The following is a 21,139-nucleotide window of genomic DNA, read 5'->3' as shown; positions in this document are numbered from 1 at the left end:
TCCGGAGGGACTTTAGCTTGCCACCGAGTTGTGGTCACAGATTTGATTCGGGATTTCTCCGAGTTAGACATTGAGGAGAGGGATGGATGGAGCATGGTATTCTTGTTACGATGGTTGCTCAGTCGTCGATCAGGAAGAGAATCCGAGAGACCCAGTTGTTGAGACCTCATAGAGCTCAACGTGAGGCAAAGTGGTCCATATTATCAGACAGAGGATGTCAGACGCATAAGACTGCCAGAAGTGTTATGTTGACCGGAGTCGGAGACCCTTAGGGTTCTCCATTTGCGACCAGGTATTTCTGCGAGTTTCACCATGAAAGGGTGAAGAGATTTGGCCTCAGAGGTAAGCTAGCTCCGCGGTACATTGGCCCTTTCGAGATTTCGGAAAGGATTGGAGCAGTAGCTTATCGGTTGGCACTATTGTCGTCCTTGGCAGGCGTTCACGCCGTATTCCACGTATCTACGCTGAGGAGATACGTGCCCGACCCGACCCATGTGTTGGAAGATATTCCAGTTCCAGTTCAGCCTGACATTACATATGACGAGGTTCCGGTACGGATTCTCGACCGGAAAGAGCGTCAGTTGCGGAACAAGACTATCCGGCTGGTTAAAGTCGGATGGCAGCATCATTCAGACGAGGAGGCTACTTGGGAGCTCGAGGATACCATCCGAGCTTGATACCCCCATCTTTTCACTTGAGGATGTGATTTAAATTACCGTTCAGCATTTATACTCTAAATCTGTTGTTGGTACTTGCTGATGGTAGATAACGAAATTTGGGGACCAAATTTTTATTAGTGGGGGAGAATGTAAAATACCGGAAATAGGCGAATATGAATAAGGGAATTTTCCGGAATTTTTGGACATTTTTCGGGGATTTTTCGGAGTTCGTACGGACGAGTTAACGGGGATAAAAACGGGGCCCGGAAAAGCCTGTTTAGTCTACCTCGTTTAAGCGAGGAAATGTTTATATTTACATTTCCTTTTCTTTTGTTTCTTTTTATTTCCTTATTTCCTCTTCTTATTCCTCACCTCGCCGAACCCAAGCCATCCCCGCAACTCTTCCCTTCTTCTTCCCGACGCCGTGCCCTAACCGTCGGTCCGGCGGTTTCTTCCTCCCCGGAGTCTGCCCAAGCGCCGGCGAGCGCGAGCCACTGCTGGTCAAGCCGTCGGCTGTGCCCTAGTCTCCTTGTCGACGACGCCGACACCCACAGAAGATTTCCTCTTCTCTGCCGACGCCGAAACCAATTCTCCTTCCCTTCCTGCGACGCCGACGCCACTGCCGATCCACCGCAGGTGCGTCTGTGCCCTAGTGTTTCCACCGACGCCGAGCAGTGCCGGCCATCTCTCCTCTTCCTCCATTTCGAGATTTTTTTCCAGCCGATTCTTCTCGGACGCCCTCTGCCCTAGATTTGGGCCACAGCCGACCAAGCTCCTTGCCCTGAATCTGCCGAGCCTCACTTTCATCTCTTCTCCTCTGCCCTAGTTTTCCTGGTGTCGTTGTCTTGGTACCACACTGCCGCCGGCCATCAGGATCAGCCGAGTTCTGTGTGATTTGGAGGTCACGGATTGGTGTGGTTTGGTTGGGAAGGGACTGCTGATACAGAGTTGAGATTTAGGTATGAAATGTTGGGCTTCAATTTGATTCATCTTGCAATCTTGAGATGTTGATGCAGTGTATTATCATAACATGTGTTGTTTGGGCAGTAACTTTGTGATCCCCAGCAGCGGCTCTGATCTTGTTTCAGCAACCAACGTCTTTGATTTTGGATCAACAGTGATACATACGAATTGAGGTAAGGAGTAGGGATTTGATGCATGATGTAGATGATTGTTAGATTTGGTAAATACATTGAATTAGGTTGGAATTGGATTATTATGATGATGAATTTGAAATAGGTTTATGTGTTTTTGGAATTAGGGTTTTTGCCCTAATTTAGGGTTAAAGAATTTATTTAGCTATTTATAGGAATTTAGCTAAATAATTCGTATATGTTTGGTATTACAGGACTTTGACGCGAGACGAGTATCTCGGAGTCAGATTGGACCTTTCTATTTTCGGAGGCGGGTACTTTTGACTTATGTCATTTAATATGCTTAGTAATTAAATTAACATGTTGCATTAATTGTGTTTCTTATCTGTTTCGGTTAATCACTATCCAAATCTTACATGCTTGATTGATTGATTGGTTTTGCATCTCAGGTATATTTTACCTGTTTGTACATGCTTATAGGGGTAGTGATATGCCATGCTTGACCATGTTCAGGACCTAGGTTTTATACCTTCTGTGTACCTTTGATTCGATATGATTCGTTGACCTAGGGTGCACTTTTCTATATATATGGATTAGGTCAGGATGTTTATATGGTTATTGCCATGCATCATTTGTATGATTGCATGTTGTGCGATAGTCCGCTCCATTATTGTTGAGCACATCGCCAGTTACATGGATCTGCACACACCACCACTCATGGGTTAGTGGTCGATTCAGGCTGAGTGTGTTGCAGCAGGGACTCTGTTAGGCACCGTTGGTCCGCTCATGGGTAGTGTGACACAACGTGTTATCCGGCAGGGATTCCTCCCGTCTTTGAGTACCAGTTGAGAGCATCGCGCCCCCATCTATGATTTGGGGTAGGAGGATAGGTGTACTCGACAAGATCCCGCCCACCGGTCACCATCGTGAGTAGTGACGACAGAGTGCACTGTTGTCACAGCCCTACCCACTCGGCCTCACTTTGTATGAGATGATCGATCGCCGTGGGTGACCAGACGATCATTGGCATCATATGCATGATGCATTTATTGCTTGTGTTTGTGTTTGCTGCATTTATATGTCGCATATTGTTTGGATACCTATGTTTGACATGCATACAGTGATTATCCTTTGGACTGATGACCTTATACTCTGATAGGAGTACAAGATTCTCCTGTTTATTTCAGATGCATTCTTATTTTTTTATCAGGAGCCTGTACGCACGATTAGTGCTAGGTGTTGTTTATTTACTTTGCATATCAACTGTACCTGCTGAGTGTTGGACTCACCTCGCCTCCATTGCTGTCACCTTCAGGTTGATGCTGTCAGGAGGGAGTTCCAGTTGCTCCACTGCACGTAGTGCTACTCCGCTGCTGGTTTTTGAGTTGTTTCATTTTAGCTTTTCGCTATCAGACTTTATTTTAGTTTTGTTTTGGACTTACATATGGATATTGTATGGAATCTTTCCGTTGGATGAACTTTTCGTATGATTTGGATTTACTCTACTACATGCCTGCCTGAACGGCAGAAGAGGTAAGAAAAAAATCGGATTTGGGCTTTACGAGTGTAGTTGAGTAGGGTTGATTTCGAGTCAGAGTATTATTACTGCGTGGTTGTGTCAGCCAGAGGCTGAATATATATATATAAACTGCGTGGTGATTGATTTTCATTACTGTTATTATTCCAGCCGTCTGTGGCTGAGTATTTAGTGCTTGTAGAAAATTTTGATTGTCCGCCGTACAGGGGAGATGCTGTCGAAATTTTCTCGGACAGGGACTCTTCTGGAGGCGTGACACCTACCCGCGATCTAACCATCGTGAGGGTCCCATTGCGATCCAACAGCGCCCAAACCCGCTGTCCCAAAACGATTTGGGCCGAGACATTACCGTTTCGGAAAAATCTTCCCGACGGGTTCGTTTTTAGCGATTTCGGGTGCGATCGCGGAGCAAATCCCCTTGAGGGGTTAGGGGCAGCGCCCCTACCCACGATCTAACCATCGTGAGTTGCTCCGTTGCGATCTAAAGGCACCCGAGTCCGCTGTCCCAAAAGATTTTGGGTCGAAATGAAGCCGTTTGGGAAAATTCTTCCCAATAGCCGAAGCCTACAAGTGCCGAGACACTTGTGCTTCGCCTATAAGGAAAAATTACCCATAAAAACATAAAAATTGAATTTTTACAGAAAATCACAGAAGCTTTTTGTTTTCCAAAAACCAAAAACTAACTCGTACAAGTCTTTGCACGTGGCTCTGATACCACTGTTGGGTTCTCTGGCCGCGAAAACCGCTTTGTCCCAAAGCCGTAGATCCGTGCAAAGATTCGTATACAAAATTCGAAAAACTATTTCTTGTACGAGTTCACGAACTGATCTACTACTTAGATCTACGAGGAAAAATGTTTACCCTTGTAGCGTGCCTTTCGCAATCCCGCAAGGTCCAAAATCGTCGGAACTCAAGATTGTCAACGTAGACAATCCTCTCTCGGTATCCACACGAACAAGGAGGGTTCTCTAACTCTCAAGGATGGAAGAGAGAGCACCACAAGTGTGCTAGCACTCTCTAGATGCTCTCGGATGGGATTGGAAAGAAGAGAAAAGAAGAGAAAACAAGAAGAATCTCACCACTCCTCTAGTAGTCTTCTCCTTTGCGACCTTCACACTCTCTTATTGTCTTGGACTTAACTCACACCTCTCCTCCCAATGAAGTGCACGGCAACCATCAGCCATGGAGAGGGAAGAAGCAAGGAGGAAGATGATACAATAAAACCACATCAATACACACAAATGAAAAAAAACTCCCAACATTAAGTGTGGCCGGCCATATAACTCCTCTCATTAATGTGGCCGGCCACATTAAAGAAAGGAGAGTGTAACCTCCAATGAGGTGGCACACCTCATGAGGTGGAGGTGATGTGGCAACTATGTGTCATGTCATGTAGGATGAGTCAACCTACATGATGTGGCAATGCATCAAGTCAAACTTGATGTTTCAACTTCCAATTTGGTCAAGTCAAACTTGACCCAATCTCTTCCTTGTTGAGTTAAATCCAAGCTTTGATTCAAGTCAATTTTAATGTAATGAATCTCAATTCATTAATATAAATTGACTCAATGAATCAAATGTAAATTAGACTCATTCAACAATTGAATCTAATTGAGTCTAACTCAATAAGTCTAATTCGAATCCAATCTTTGGTTCATCATATGAACCTAATCCTATTGGTTCATCATATGAACCTATTCTCCATCCACATGTTCTTTGTGTGTGACCCAATAGGTTCTTGTAACGTTGGCAATGTTTCTAAACTCTTTTAGAAACATAAGCAATGAGCGGCATCTAGCAATACATCATTGCTACCCAAGTTACAAGAAATGTTGAGATCCAACATCACCTTGTGACTACTAATTGTGACTCCTCACAATATGTGACATTGTCCTTCTATCCTAGACATCTAGATTGATCAATATGAGGCATAGACCGTGTCATCCTCTAATCAATCTAAATCTTGAACTCCAAGTAGACTCACTCGATCAAATGAGCTCAACATCTAATGTTGACTCATTTGGGCATGGCCATGCACTTCGTGGTCTAACTCTATCAAGAATATTGATGTCGCTCCCGTCATATGGGAGGGATAGATCCCATCTACATCACTCACATCCCTCTGCATAATTCGTTATATACCCAGTAATCGCCTTTATAGTCCACCCAGTTACGGGTGACGTTTGACGAAACCAAAGTACATAACTCCTTATGTAGGGATCCATGGTGACTTCAGGTCTAAGGACTAATAGTCATACTAATAGCCACATCAGAAAGTATATGACACTCATATAACGATCCATGATACTTTCTCATGGCGGGTCATTCAGTATACATTCTCCAATATATACCCATGTGTCAACTTGATATCTCCATATCCATGACTTATGAGATCAAGTCATCGAGTTGACCTACATGCTAGTCTTATTGCATTAACATCGTCCCTGAATGTTAATACTCGACTAGGAATGATTAAGAGTAGTGTTCCCTATATCATCTCACTATCGATTCAACCAATCGATTGATATAGGTAAGAACGATCTACTCAAGGACGTTATTATACTTAGTTTATTTGGCACTAAAACAAATACGCATAATAACCAAACTATTGCCTTTATAAGAATATGATATACATGAGTCCATACAATCATCAAATGATTGGCTCTAGAGCTCTAACTAACAAAAAGAGTGAAAGATTACTCGAGGAGAAGGTCAGAAGATGGGTTTAAGTGAGCCCAATTCCAGATGGCCAAAATTATCCAAGCGAATGGAGCCGGAACGGAGGAGAATCCAGATAGTCAACTTAGTGTTGATTGTCCAAGTGCTTGGACCAAGTCCAGGCGCCCGAACAGTCTGGGCGCTCGAACAGTCCGAGAGCCCAGATTGGTCCGGGCGTTCGGACCCCCTAGGCACCCTAGGGGCGGGGATCCTCCTTGACGCACTGCTGAGCAAGGACACATCAACCATATCCGAGCACTAGCCATTTGCGAGCCGTTGTCAACGTGAATAAAGTTTTATCCATGTTCAGGAGCTCGGACCCCTTCCAAGTGCCCGGAGCTGCCACATTAACAAACGGTCAAATTCGATCAGCAAGTTATAAATAGAGCCCTGATCTCAGTAGTTCAATACAACACTTGTAAACGATTTCTTTTCCGTCCTACTCTGTAATTTGGTACTTAAACTTCTGTAAGAAGCTTCTCCGCCAGAAGGAGTTTTGATAGTAATCTTTCAACGCCTTGGACTAGCAATCTCTTGATTGTAAACTAAGTAAAGACATCTACCTCTTCTTTCTTTCTTTTTAATTAATTTATTTTTAAACAAATGCTTCTCAACTTAGTTCGAAAAGTAAAGAAAGGGTTTTTGCTTTTTGTTTTTATGGCAATTCACCCTCCTTTTACTGGCCACACGGATCCTACAAGTGGTATCAGAGTTAGAACGCTTCAGAAGGACTAACCGTCATTCGAAGCACAAGATATGGCCAGATCCAACATCTATTCACCAAAATTTGAGGGAGATTTTGTGACATGGAAAAAGCGTATATAAAGGTATTCTTCAAAACTAACTTTGAGATTCTGTTAATTATAAAGTATGATTTTATAGCACATAAAGATCAACATAGAACCGATAAAGAAGAGTACAGGTGGATGAAGAAGGAACAAGCCGACTTCGTGGCTAATGGCAAAGCAAAATTCCATCTGCTTATGTTCTTCCGGCCCAGGAGGTCAACCGGATCGGAAGCTATGACTCCGCCAAAGATCTCTGGAAAAATTCCTATAACTTCACGAGGGTACTTTGGAAGCCAAATTAGCGAGATGTGACATCCTCCGAAGTCAACTGACGAATCTCCTGATAAACAAGGGAGAAAAGGTAATCCAACTCCATGCGAATATTAAAGAACTGATCACCCAACTTAACAATCTTGGAGAATCGACAATGAACTGAGATTCTGTTTGGTATGCACTCAATGCTTTTTCGAGAACTCTAGAGTGGTCAGCTTTAGTAGATGTAAACTACATCTTTAAGAACCTCAAGGTAAGTACGTTTGAAAATCTATTTTTTACTTTCAAGCTTCATGAGTCTCGATGTATAGATACTAAAAAAATAGAAAAGTTGAACAACAATGTCCTAAACGCCAAGAATGATGAATTAGATGTCGACACTTCCCTCGATGATGATGAAACAACATTTATAGTAAGGAAATTTAAGAAATTTTTTAGATCTAATAAATGTAATCAAGTGCAGACTAAGAAAAGAAGAGCAAGGAAGGTAAGATGTTATAACTGAATGAAGAGGGACACATCTAGAATGACTAGCCAAAGCTGAAAAAGGATAACAAGAAAGGGCCTAGTACAATGAAGCATAAGACATTGAAGATAACTTGGGACGAAATGTCATCAGAATCTGAATTAGAGGAATATGCTAGACTAGAACTAATGGAAAGTCACCAAGAGGAGAGCATAGATGAAAGGGGAGCCACAACGGAAGAAAGCAGCAGTGAGGAGGATGTAACCAACTTCGAATCGGATCTAGTAAGTGAGGTATGTCTACTATCTCTAAAAGAGTTATATTCATGTATAAAATTAATGTCTAGATATTTTTATAAAGTTAAAGGAAAAAATAAGAATTAGAAAAAGGAAATTTTAGAATTAAAAATAAATTTAGCATATTCATGTACATTAGAAATGTATTGAAAAATTAAAAATCAAACTTGGAAGGATCAAATTGAGAAATTGAAAAATAATTTTACATGTTTTAATCCAAATTTTAGAATTAAAAACAAATTTAGCATATTCATTTACATTAGAAATGTATGAAAAATTTAAAATTAAAATGAAACTTTGAAGGATTAAATTGAGAAATTAAAAAATAATTTTGTATGTTTTAATCCAAATATTTTAAGAAATTATAGAGACCTAAATTGGTACTTTAAATTTTATAAAGGTCAAATTAAAAAGGTATCATGGAAGTATATTCTAAAAAAATTCCTTATTAATCAACTAGGTAAAAATCTTTTTTGGATCTCTAAATCATGATTATGTTAAATAAATGATTATGCATGTATTTTAATTGTATTTGTGAAATTAATTTCATATACTTACTTTTCATTTTTTTTTTTTGAAATTTTTCTCTGTATTGCAACAATAAATAATTTGTTCATATAAATTTTTGGGGATTTTTCATAGATTAAATAATTTTCTTTTAATTCTTGATTGACAAATCATAATTTAAAATTTTTAAAAGACTTATTTTTAAAAACCTTCTTTTTCATATGACTACCATTACATTTTGAACATTTAAAAAAATTATCCAAACTTTTAGGATAGAAAAACTATTTTTAAATATTCATTTTCAAAAATAAATATTGTCTGCTTAAAATATTTTTCGTACAAGTTTTATTTTAAAATTTCTTTTTTTTTTATTTTTTTCTTAATAGAAAAGTTGGTTCTCTGTCTAGAACATATTTTTTTCAAAATTTTCCAGTCTTCAATAAAATTTCTATAGATTATTTATTGAACAACTAATTTTTAAGTTTAAAAATTCATGAAAAATGATTTTAAAAAATTTTATTTTATGCTGTTATTCGTTCTTTCTTTGATACTCAAAAAATTCAGAAGATTTTTTTTTTGTATCAAATCTATTTTTTACATATATTTTGCAAAAACAATGTCTATGTACAAAACAAATTATTTTTATTAAAACGCTTGGATATTTTTTATGAAGATTTTTATTCCAATTCATATCCTTATGTTGAATGTTAGGGAAAATTTTTGGAATCTTAAACTAATTTTTTAATTAATTTGGATAAATATGGTTATTAATCTTAGAAATTCATATTTTTGAAAAAAATAATTTTTGAAAATTTCTTCACATTGATATCTGCTTCATTAACTCCTTAGAAACTTTCAAATTTATGTTTATCTGTTTCTTATATTTTTATCTTATTTTTTGTATGTGATCAAGGAGAGACAATAAGATATGAGAGCTTAAGTGCAAGGGAAGTTATATTTGTAATTTTATAGTTTGCAAAATTTCAATTTTTATTGTTAATTTATTAAATTCTATGTTTTTATCCTAACTCTAACTCGGGTTGATGTACATAAAAAAATGAGGAGATTGTAAGTACCCTAAGGTAGTTTTGATGTGTTCAACTGAGTTAAGTTAGGTCATGTGTGTGTTGATGCCTTGTATCTAAGTGTTCAGGAACTTAGGAGTATAAGAAGACGAACGAAAGACGCAGCTAGCGAGAAGGATGACACAGGAGAGAGTTGACGGACTCAGTGCGTCCGAGGGACGAGGTGCTATAGAAGAGTACGCTGGCAAACAAGAAGGAAGTGCACGGAGCCAGAAGATGGGTTTGGGTGAGCCTAATTCCAGATGGTCGAAATCACGCAAGCGTTCAGAGCTAGAACGAAGGAGAATCTAGATAGTCAAGTTGGTGTTGACTGTCCGGGCGCCTGGAAGAAGTCCAGGCGCCCGGACCCCCAGGCACCTGAGGGATGCCTCCTCGACGCGCTGATGAGCGAGGACATGTCAGGCGTGTTCGGATGCCTGGATCGATCCAGGCACCCGTACGAGGATAAGTTTTATTCTCTAGTTGTTTACGATCCATTATTGATGTGGATAAAGTTTTATCAACGTCTAAGTGCCCGGACCCCTTCCGGGCGCTTAGAGCTGCCATGTTAGCAAATGACCAGATTTGACCAGCTGACTATAAATAGAGCCCTGGTCTCAGTAGTTTAATACAACACTTGTAAACGATTTTCTTTCTATTCTACTCTATAATTTGGTGCTTAAACTACTGTAAGAGGCTTTTCTGCCAGAAGGAGTTTTGATAGTAAGCTTTTAACGCCTTGGACTAGCAATCTCCAGATTGCAAACCAAGTAAAAACATCTACCTCTTCTTTCTTTCTTTTTAATTAATTTCTTTTTAAACAATTATTTCTTAACTTAGTTCGAAAAGTCAAGAAAGGGTTTTTACTTTTTGTTTTCAGAGTAATTCACTCCCCTCTTATCGGCCACATGGGTCCTACAAAAATGAGATATTATACGTTTTGTATCTGAATGTCTAACGTATTATCAAATTATGGATAAACCCTAGAGGCCAGTAGGGATTCTTAAGCAACTCCCTATTCTCAAATGGAAGTGAGAGAATATCGCGATGGACTTCATAGTTGGGCTATCCCGGATAGATAGAGGATCCAATGTTGTATGGGTGATAGTTGACCATCTCACTAAGTCTGCACATTTTCTGCCAATGAAGACAACTTTCTCCATGACAGAGTATGCAAAGTTATATATTAGGGAGGTAATTAGATTGCATGGCATTCTGGTCTCTATAGTGTCAGACAAAGACCTATGATTCACTTCGTCTTTTTGGAAGAGTCTCTATTCTACCATGGGGAGGAAGTTATTGTTCAGTATAGTGTTACACACACAAATAGAAGGCTTGTCCGAAAGGGTGATATAGATTTTAGAGGATCTACTTCGAGCGTGCGTAATAGACTATTTGAGAAGTTGGGAGAAGAAGCTACCGCTTAAGGAGTCTACTTATAACAATAGTTTCTAGTCGAATATAGGTATGGTTCCATATGAAGCCTTATACGGGAGGAAATGCATATCTCCTATCCATTGGGACGAAGTAGGGGAAAGGACAGAGATGGGTCCAAATATTGTACAACAGACAGCATCAGTAGTAGTCAAAATCTAAGATCGGATGAAGACTACTCAAAGTAGGCAAAAGAGTTATGCAAATAAAAGGAGGGGAGACTTTGAGTTTGTAGTTGGTCACCATGTCTTCGTGAAGAAAGCACCCATGAAGGGTGTTATGCAATTTGGGAGGAAGGGTAAGCTTAGTCCTAGGTTCATTAGGTCATTCAAGATTCTAGATAGAGTGGGTATATTGGCATACAGAGTGACTTTACTGTTGAATCCTGTAGGGGTGCACAATGTGTTCCACATGTTGATGCTAAGGAAGTACATGTCGAACCCTTCATATGTACTGAATTATGAGCCGTTATATCTGTTGGAGTGTATACTTAAAAGTTTAGCTTTTGTACACATTTATTTTGAAATAAAGAATCACATTGGTCAAATGTTTACATTTATTTGTTAAATGTAATTGTTCAATTAATTTATATAGTAGATAACATGGAGTGTGGAGTCACACTTAGAAGATCATGTTGTCGGTCCTCTATAAATTATAAACAGTTGCTCACGACTAAGATGGAAAGGAACAAACCATCAGAATAGACGTAGTGTAATTAAGTATTAGTTTATCTTGACTAATAAATTACACTGATACACTTTAAGTGTATTGAGTAGGATCATTTAGGTAAGTTCTTTTTGTACTGACTTAGTAAAAGAACTAGACCTTAGTTATTGTGGAAGTGTGTGCTCTTAATCCTAATATAATAACAAGCATGTATGTTTAATATTTATTTCTTTGACTTATCAAAGGGTGAGGTTTAGCTCGATAAATCAATATGCCTGATAAGTTGGGAAATGATATTACTTATAGTATGTGTTGTTGATTATAGAAGGAATCTGTGTCCTAGTTATCTAGGTTGAGAATGTCCCCAAGAGGAGCTCATAAGGATTGTCATGTTAAACCCTGCAGGTGGACCTAGTCCAACATGACAATAAAGTTGAGTGGTACTACTCTTGGAGCTAGATATTAATTAAATGAGTTGTCAGTAACTCACTTAATTAGTGGACATTCGTAATCTTAAACACGGGGAGACTAACACACTCATGATAAGAAGGAGCCCATAATGTAATTTGGGATTGGTGCGGTAATAACTCTCTAGTGGAATGAGTTATTATCGATGAACTTGAGTTGTGTGTTCGGGGCGAGCATGGGATACTCAAGCTCATCGGAAGGCCAAAACCAATTTCTCTTCTAGATCCCTGTTGTAGCCTCAATAAAGCCTCAAGTCCATCCAAAGAAAAGCCTATCTTGGTGTCCAAGAAGGGGTCGGTTCATTGCTTGGTGACCAAGCAATGGCCGGCCACATATTCTCTAGAAATGGCCGGCCCTTGCCTTGGGCAAGGGGGCCGACCGCAATATTTAAATTAGGAAGGTTGTTTTTGAATTTTTAAATTTCCTCAGATATTTACAATTTGTAAAAAGAGAGATTTTAAAAATTTATAAAATTTTCCTAATTTAAATTAGACCACAAGGTTTTAAAAGAGAGTTGTAAAATTTATAAAACTTTCTTTTAAAAAGAAATATTATTAGAAATGTTTTAAATTTTAAAACTTGGTTTAAAATTTTAAAACTTTCCTTTTAATATCCACATTAGAAAAAAAAAAAGAGAGTTTGTAAAATTTTATTAGAAGTTTTCTTCTTTTAAAATTTTATAAAAAATTTTTTTCTTTCTTTCCCTTTTAATAAGTGGTCGGCCACCTTGCTTGGTGCCCAAGCAAGGGGCCGGCCAAATAATTAAACATCAACAAATAGTTGTTTAATTAATAAATCAATCTAGGATTGATTAATTAAAAGGAAAGAAAAAGAAAAAAAAAAGGAAATAGGAATGAGTCTAATTTTTTATAAAACTCTTTCCATAATTTTCCGTTGGGAAACTAATATAAAAAGGGGGGAAGGGGAGGCCTTGAAGAACATAACAATTGATATTGTGTTGTTGGAGATCATCAAGTGGCCGGCCCCTCTCCCTCTCTTCCCTTTGCTCTCTTTTGCTCCTTTGTGGTAGTGGTGGCCGAATTCTAGAGAAAGAGGAGAAGCTTTCCGGGTGATGTTCGTCTTGGAGGATCGTCGCCCACACGACGTCCAAGAGGAGGCGAGGGATACGGCAGAAGATCTCGAGGTTTTTAGCATACAAGGAAGAGGTACAACTAGTATTTAATTTCCGCATCATACTAGTTAATTTTTCTTTGTATAAATACCAAATACAAGAGGCATTCGATTCTTATTTTTTGAATTTAATTTCGATGTTGTGTTCTTTTTCTTTTTTCCTTGTGATTTGATTGTTCCTTTTGGTTAACCTAGAGTTATATAAGGAAATTAAATATTAACTTTCCTTAAAAGGCTTTGTCTAGTCGGTGGTGGTTGCTCCCATATCCAAGAAGGCCAAGTGCCTCGCCATGCAGTACTGGAAGCCAATTTTGAAAACTAATATTTAATTGAATTTATAACCTATGTGATTTGGATCAAACATGTTAAGTTCCGCAGGAGATCCAAATCTAAACCTAAAAGAACATATAAGTTAAACTTGGAATCAAACGTGTTAAGTTCCGCAGGAGATACAAGTTTAACTTAAAAGGACACATGGTAGCTAGGAAAGGTTCAGATCACGTACAAAATTTTTGTACAGTGGAGTCATTGGGTTTTCCGAGTAGTAACCAACAATATCTTACACCAAACTTGTCCTACGAGAAGAAGCCTACACAAATCTTAGGCAAATAGGAGAGGAAGCTGCGAAATAAGACGATCAAGATGGTTAAAGTTAAATGGCTGAATCACTCTGACGAGGAGGCTGTTGTTGCAACCTTAGGTCAAGGTTGACCTGGTTGACCAGACTCGAGTTGACTTGACTCGAGTTGTGTTTTGATGTTTGACGAGTTATGTTTGACAATGTTTGACGTGAACAGAAAAGTTGTATCTTGATGATTGACAAGGATACAAGCTTGGGAGATTGTGCGTGCAACCCATGGTCAAGGTTGACCTGGTTGACCCGAGGTGAGTTGACCAGACATCTGGTGAAAAGTCCAAGCAGGGAGCTTGGCACGGGAAAAGTCCAAGTATGGAGACTTGGCACGGAGAAGTCCAAGTATGGGAACTTGGCAAGTGGAAGTCGGAGAGGGCTCGGTAGCTCGTTCTCTGGACCGGATGTGGAAAGTCCTGGTGAGTGAAGCCAGGCAGTGGGAAAGTCCTGGTGAGTGAAGCCAGGCAGTGGGAAAGTCCTGGTGAGTGAAGCCAGGCAGTTGGAAAGTCCTGGTGAGTGAAGCCGGGCAGATTGGAAATCCTGGTGAGTGAAGCCAGGTGAAAACCCTAGTGAGTGAAGCTAGGTGAAAGTCTTGGTGAGTGAAGCCGGGCAAGGGAAAATCAAGATGGATCAAGGGTGATCGGACATCTGGTGTTGAGAAGGTTAAGTAGGTCAAGGGAGTGACCGGATACTTGACACGAAGAGAAAAGTCCAAGTGGGTCAAAGGGATTGACCGGACACTTGGTGGGGAGTCTTAGCAGGTCAAGGGAGTGACCGGATGCTAAGCATGATGTACCAAGAGGTCAAGGTTGACCGGATATTGGTTTGGACTTGGTTTGGGCAAAAACCAAGACCTGGATCGGTCTAGAGACCGATCAGAAAGCGATCAGTGTGCCTTTGTGAGCTTACTGATCGGTCTGGGGACCGATCAGCAGGAAGCATGATTGGTCCCCGGGACCGATCAGGGTACGCACAGAGAGTTGGGCAACTCTCTGTGAAAGCATTCTGATCGGTCTGGGGACCGATCAGCATAGAGCCTGATCGGTCCCCATGACCGATCAGATCAGCCCCAGACCGATCAGGGTGATGCCTGATCGGTCTGGCCCTAGCCGTTGAGAGACAACGGCTAGATTCTTCTGCTATCTTTGGTCTCTGTTCTTCTCGCAGGTGGAAGCAGGCTATAAAAGGAGATCGAGGGCTTCTACAGCACTTCTTCTTCTTCTTCCTCTCCTCAGCTGCTACCTCTTGCTTCTGTAAGAGCTTGTTGTTGCTGAGCTTTGCTGAGCTCTTCTTAGCTGAAGCTTCGCGTGAGCTTCCTCGGCTGGGGTCTCCAACAGTTGCTGCTGTATTTGGCCCGTGAAGTTGCTGCTTCATCAACAGCCGACGAGAAGGCAAGATTGTTTGTTTTTTACATTCATATTGTTGCTTCTTCTTGTATATTCTTGTACTCCTATTCTTGCTGGTGCAAGAAAGATTGTGGCGAGGTTCCTCCACCCAGAAGGAGTATATATATTAGCCGGTTCTCCGGGGACTCATCCACCGACGAATTGATAGGCTTCGTCCACCTTACGGACACGCCGAGGAGTAGGAGTTTATCTCCGAACCTCGTTACATCACTGCGTGTTTAGGTTTGATCTTCTTGTCTTTGTTTCTTTGTTTTATTTTCCGCTGCGCTAACATCAACTTGTAGAAAGAAACGAAGATTTGGAGTCGGCTATTCACACCTCCCCCTCTCTAGCCGCGACCATCAATCCTAACAGAGGCCACTTGGGAAACCGAGTTTGACATGAGGAGTTGTTACTCAGAGCTATTCGGTAGGTTTTAAATTTTGAGGAAAAAATTCATTTAAGGGGGCATTGTAGCATAAAAAAAATAATAGTAATAATAATAATGATAATGAAATTAAATAATATGTAGGTTGTGTAATTTGTATAATTAATATTTAAAATATTGCATTAATAGGTCTGGCCCAATTTGCAACATATAATTCCTTAACATGCTATTTAAGTGGGAGGGGAGAGTCTTGTTTTCAGGGAGGAGAGAAGGAATTCTAGGGTTTTTCTTAAACCTTTGTGCCACCACCTTCATCCTTAGAAAACCCTCGAGAAAACATCCCAAAAGTTTGAGAAATTGAAGGAGAATGTTGTCCAATCGTCTCTCATCACTCTCTTACGTCTCACTCAATTTTTTGCAAGTTAAACAGCTAAGGCAAGACTTCTAACATTCATTTTCTGCACTATATGGATCATATTACATATATTTTGATGTTTAATGCATGTTTTATTGTTAACGAATACGTTCTTCAATTGTTATGATGTTTTAACGAAAGTTCTATTGACTTTTGTTTGAAAATCTTGATGCTGAAGTTTTTGAAAAATTTGATGTTGCCTTAGGGACACCGAAAGGAGTTGAGGGGCTGAGAGGGGGTGCTGCTATGTCTAGGAAAAGGGAATAGAGTCAAAGGGGGGAGAGTGGATGATTGCGTCAGATGGAGGTTGTGCAAAGGCAGAATGGCCAATTAATCGATGGAGGTTTGAAAGAGGTTCGATAAAGGAGTTTAGGCCAAGAGGTTCAAGATTAGTTTTAGGTTTGGTTTAGGTTGAAGATGGGTTGGTTGATGGTTGAGTCGAGAGGATGCAAACTTGAGGGATAGGAAGAGGTTCAGGTGATGATTTTCTATTGTTCGAGTCTAGAGGTTGTAGTTGGAGATGGAAGGGGTTGAATCAGTTATGGAATAGAAGCTTGAGGTGTCAGTGAGGGGTCTCAAGTTGAGGTTTAAAGTCTTGGATTGAGGGGTATAGGTTCAGGCTTATATGGGTGTGTCTAGAGGTGGATTGAAGTGAGTTTATTTTCTTTTATGAGCAAACAAGGAAGGCGGGCAACATCCATAAATTTTCTATGTCTAAGCATATTTAATGCATTTATTATGAGTCATTGGTATTTCATTTTCTTTTTTTTTTTGTTTTGTAATGTTTTCGAGCCATGTGGATTGTTTGTGTTGGTGCAAGTTGCACTGGTAATCAAGTTTTGATGTATGGTAAATAGGTTAAAGTTATATTGGTGTTTGTCTAACCTCTTTACCAAGTGTGCAGGAGTTGATGAGTCTGAAGGACCTAACACTAGGCTGAAATCCAGTTAGATCTGAGGACCTGATACTTGGTGCGAAGCCCAAATAGGTCAAAGGGTCGACCTGATATATGGTAGGAAGTCTGGCTAGGTCTACAGGACCTGACAACCGGCAGAAGTCCAGTTGGGTCTACGGACCTGACTGTTGGAGTGTATACTGAAAGCCTAAGCTTTGTAAACATTCATTATGAATAAAAAATCACATTTGGTCAAATTGTCTACATTTAGTTGTAGTTGTTCAATTAATTTATATTGTAGATAACATAGTATGTGGTGTCACATGCAGAAGATAATGTTATCAGTACCTTATAAATTATAAACAGTAGCTCACGACCAAAATGGAAAGGAACAAACCATTAGAAGGTCGTAGTGTAATTAGGTATTAGTTTATCTTGACTATATAATTACACTAGTACACTCAGAGTGTATTGAGTAGGATCATTTGAGGTCGTTTCTTTTATACTGACTTTATAAAGGAACAAAGACCTCAGTTATTATGGAAGTGTGTGCTCTTAATCCTAATATAATAACAAGCACATATATTTGATATTTATTTCTTTAATTTATCAATGGGTGAGATTTAGTTCGATGAATCAATAAACCCGATAAGTTGGGAAATGATATCACTTATAGTGTGTGTTGTTGATTATAGAAGTAAACTGTGTCCTAGAGATACTAGGTTGATAATGTCCTCAAGAGGAGCTCATAAGGATTGTCATGTTAAACCCTGCAGGTGGACTTAGTCCGACATGATGATAAGGTTGAGTGGTACTACTCTTGGACTAAGATATTAATTAAATGAGTTGTCAGTAACTCACTTAATTAGTGGACATTCGATATCTTAAACACAGGGAGACTAACACACTCATAATAAGAAGGAGCCCAAAAATGTAATTTGGGATTGGTGCGGTAGTTCAATAATAGTTCTCTAGTGGAATGAATTATTATTGATAAAATTAAGTTGTGTGTTCGGGGCGAACACGGGATGCTTAATTTTATCGGGAGACCAAAACCAATTCCTCCTCTCGGTCCCTATCGTAGCCTCTTATTTATAGAGTACTATACCCACCTATACCCACCAATAGGGGGCCGGCCAAGCTAGCTTGGGAACCAAGCTAGGGCCGGCCTAGGTATAAATTGGGGTGGCCGGCCCTAGCTTGAACCCAAGCTAGTGGGGGCCGGCCAAATTAAATTAAAAAAGAATTTTAATTTTAATTTTTATTATGTGGAAGAAATAATTTATTAAAGAGAATTAAAATAAAATATCTCTCTTGTAAAATATCTATAAAAGATTAAAGAAAGAGATTAGATCTCTTTCTTTATTTGTAGATTGGTGAGATGTTTTATTTTCTCTTTAAAATTATTCACATGTTGATAAAATTAAAATTATGGAAATTTCTTTTTATCAACCATGAAGAGATTTTAAAAGGAAATTTTATTTTTTTAAAAAAAAATTTCCAAAGACAAATAAGGAAGTTTTAATTGTTGATTAAAATTATCCTATTTGCTCTACATGAGGTGGTCGGCCATTAGAGATTAATTGGGGAAATTTTATTTTATTTTTCTCAATTAAATTATGTCAAGGGAATTAAGGAAATTTTATTGTAATTAAATTTCCTAATTTGCCTAGGCCAAGGAATATAAAAGAAGGGGTGAGGGTGCCTTCACTAGAAACAACCTCTATTATTTTCTCTCCCTCTTTTCCTTGGTGTTGTGGCCGGCCATCATCCTCTCCCTCTCTTCCTCTTGTGGTGGCCGAATACTTCATCCCTCTTGGAGTTCTTGTGGTGGCCGGATACTACTTGGAGAAGAAGAAGAAGAAGGAGAGAAAGCTAGCATCTCTTGGAGCTTGGTTGGTGTTTTGATCTTCTTCCTTGGTGAAGCTTCCTTATTGTTGGTCGAACCTAGCTAGGAGGAGAAGAAGGTGGTTGGTGATTTCTCATCTTGGAAGATCGTTGCCCACACAACGTCCGAGGTTAGAAGAGGAATACGGTAGAAGATCAAGAGGTCTTTCTAAAAGGTATAACTAGTAATTTTTCTTTCCGCATCATACTAGTTATTTATGGAAATAATACCAAATACAAGAGGCTTACGATTCTAGAATTTTGAATATGTTTTTCGATGTTGTGTTCTTTTGTTTTTCTTTTCCTTGTGATTTGATTGTTCTTTTCGGTTAACCTAAAGTTATTTTAGGAAATTAAATATTAATTTTCCATAAGAGGTTTTGTCTAGTCGGTGGTGGTTGCTCCCATATCCAAGAAGGCCATGTGCCTCGCCACGTCAGTACTGGGAACCAATTATGAAAATTAATATTTAATGGAATTAATAACTTAAGGTGACTTGGGTCGAACGTGTTAAGTTCCGCAGGAGATCCAAGTCAAAACCTAAAAGAACAAATAGATTAAGTTTTGGATCAAACGTGTTAAGTTCCGCAGGCGATCCAAAATTTAATTTAAAAGAACACATGGTAGTTAGGAAAAGGTTCAGACCTTTGTACAAAATTTTTGTACAGTGGAACCTCTAGGTTTTTCGAGTAGCAACCAACAATTGGTATCAGAGCTAGGGTTTTGTCTCTGTGTATTTGGTATTAGGTTAATTATGCACATGTCATACATAATTTAGGCAGGTTAATAGTAGGATGTGCTAACTTTGTGGATGTAGGATCCAACTATTATGACTTTTAGTTATTATGTGTGTGATTGGACCCTTGGACATGTCAAGGGCATTTATATGTGTGTGCATGATTGTATTAAAATACAGCAGGATCTGTATTTAGTTTTATTAGGATTTTATTTTTGATCTAGATACATGTACATTCCTTTTATGGAATATAGGATCAAAAATGTAAAATTCTATTTATGTCGCGGATCGAATCTTGCAAAGCGTGGAACCTTCTAAGGACCAGAGGCGCAGCGGAACAATGAGCAAGATGGATGCGACAGCTAGACCCGGTAGCGGTGGCCAAATATGGCAGCAGCTTGGGATGACAACACACGGAGGATAACTAGAGATAAAAGCCATAATAGTTGAAAATTAGATTTTCTATTTATTGCTTTTATATTATGCTGTGTGTGCATGTTAGTTTAGTAGGCTAGCATAGTTAAAATTCCTCATTTATAAATAACTAAGTGGGAGAGGGATTTTTAAGTAAATCACATGGTCTCCATTACTGGTTTGTAAGTGATGCAAATAAGCTTGCGCGTTGGCTCTGAGTGCCTTCCTCCATAACGGATGAGCTTGTTTGTGGATCACTAGAACATACTTCCATTTTTAGATGACTATAGGAAGTTAATTAAGAGCGTGTGATCTTCCCCAACGGAAGGGGCATAATCTTATTAATGGACTTAGTGTCAAGTAATGGTATACACTTAGACACATCTAATAGTATCCTCCCCATCGGAGTCACTACTATTATTTGTATGACCAAATGATACCAACTATTAATTTTATTTATCAAAAAGTTAGGTTGACAAGATAATAAAATTAATGGGTTAAAACCCTCCTTTTACAAATGTTAAATTTGTATACGTCCACACTAACGTGGCATACAAAATTCACGGTGTTATGAGGTGTTGGTTAATTTAAAATAATATTGTTTGAGGAATCAATATTATTCTAAATTTAGAGTTCTGACCAAAAGTTATTTGTGATTCTTAGGATGACTTTCAACCCACTGTCCATCATACTTCAACAGAATAGACTTACTGGACCTAATTACATAGATTGGAAAAGGAACCTGGACATTGTCCTTACTGCTGAAAGCTATAAATTTGTACTAACTGAGCAGTGCCCTGAAGCACCTACTGGTGAATCTACCCAAGAGGAGATTGAATATCATAGGAAATGGGTAAAAGCAGATGAGATGGCGCGGTGTTACATTTTGGCTTCAATGTCAAATGTATTGCAACATCAGCATCAAGATTTACCAACAGCCTATGATATTATGAACAATCTCAAGGAACTCTTTGGTCATCAGGATAGGGCTTCTAGGCAAGAAGCCATGAGAAAGATAATGACAACCACCATACAAGAGGGTACTCCTGTGAGGAATTATATCCTAAAGATGATGGCTTATCTGAACGAGATACAGATCCTTGGAGGAGAAATTGATGGGGAAACCCAGATCGATATGATCCTCCAAACGCTACCTAGAAGTTTTGAGCAGTTCCGCCTGAACTATAATATGAATAAGAGGATTTATTCATTAGCGGAACTATTGACTCAAGCAGCTGAAGGATTATTTCGTCACAATGCTCAAATTCACTATGTCGAAAATGGTTC

General features: G+C 39.1%; 1 long non-coding RNA gene across 1 annotated transcript; it reads left to right on the top strand.

Annotated features, from left to right (window-relative positions):
• The first annotated feature begins 1,376 nt into the window (after window positions 1-1,376).
• On the top strand, window positions 1,377-2,060 carry LOC121977723. The gene is made up of 3 exons (XR_006111014.1): window positions 1,377-1,618; window positions 1,707-1,795; window positions 2,008-2,060. It is a non-coding gene; the product is annotated as an uncharacterized LOC121977723 (long non-coding RNA).
• Window positions 2,061-21,139: the final 19,079 nt, after the last annotated feature.

This window comes from Zingiber officinale, chromosome 4B, assembly GCF_018446385.1.
Source record: "Zingiber officinale cultivar Zhangliang chromosome 4B, Zo_v1.1, whole genome shotgun sequence".
Taxonomy (NCBI): Eukaryota; Viridiplantae; Streptophyta; class Magnoliopsida; order Zingiberales; family Zingiberaceae; genus Zingiber; species Zingiber officinale.
The sequence above is the reverse complement of the archived record's forward strand: the minus strand, read 5'-3'. Positions and strand labels throughout refer to the sequence as shown.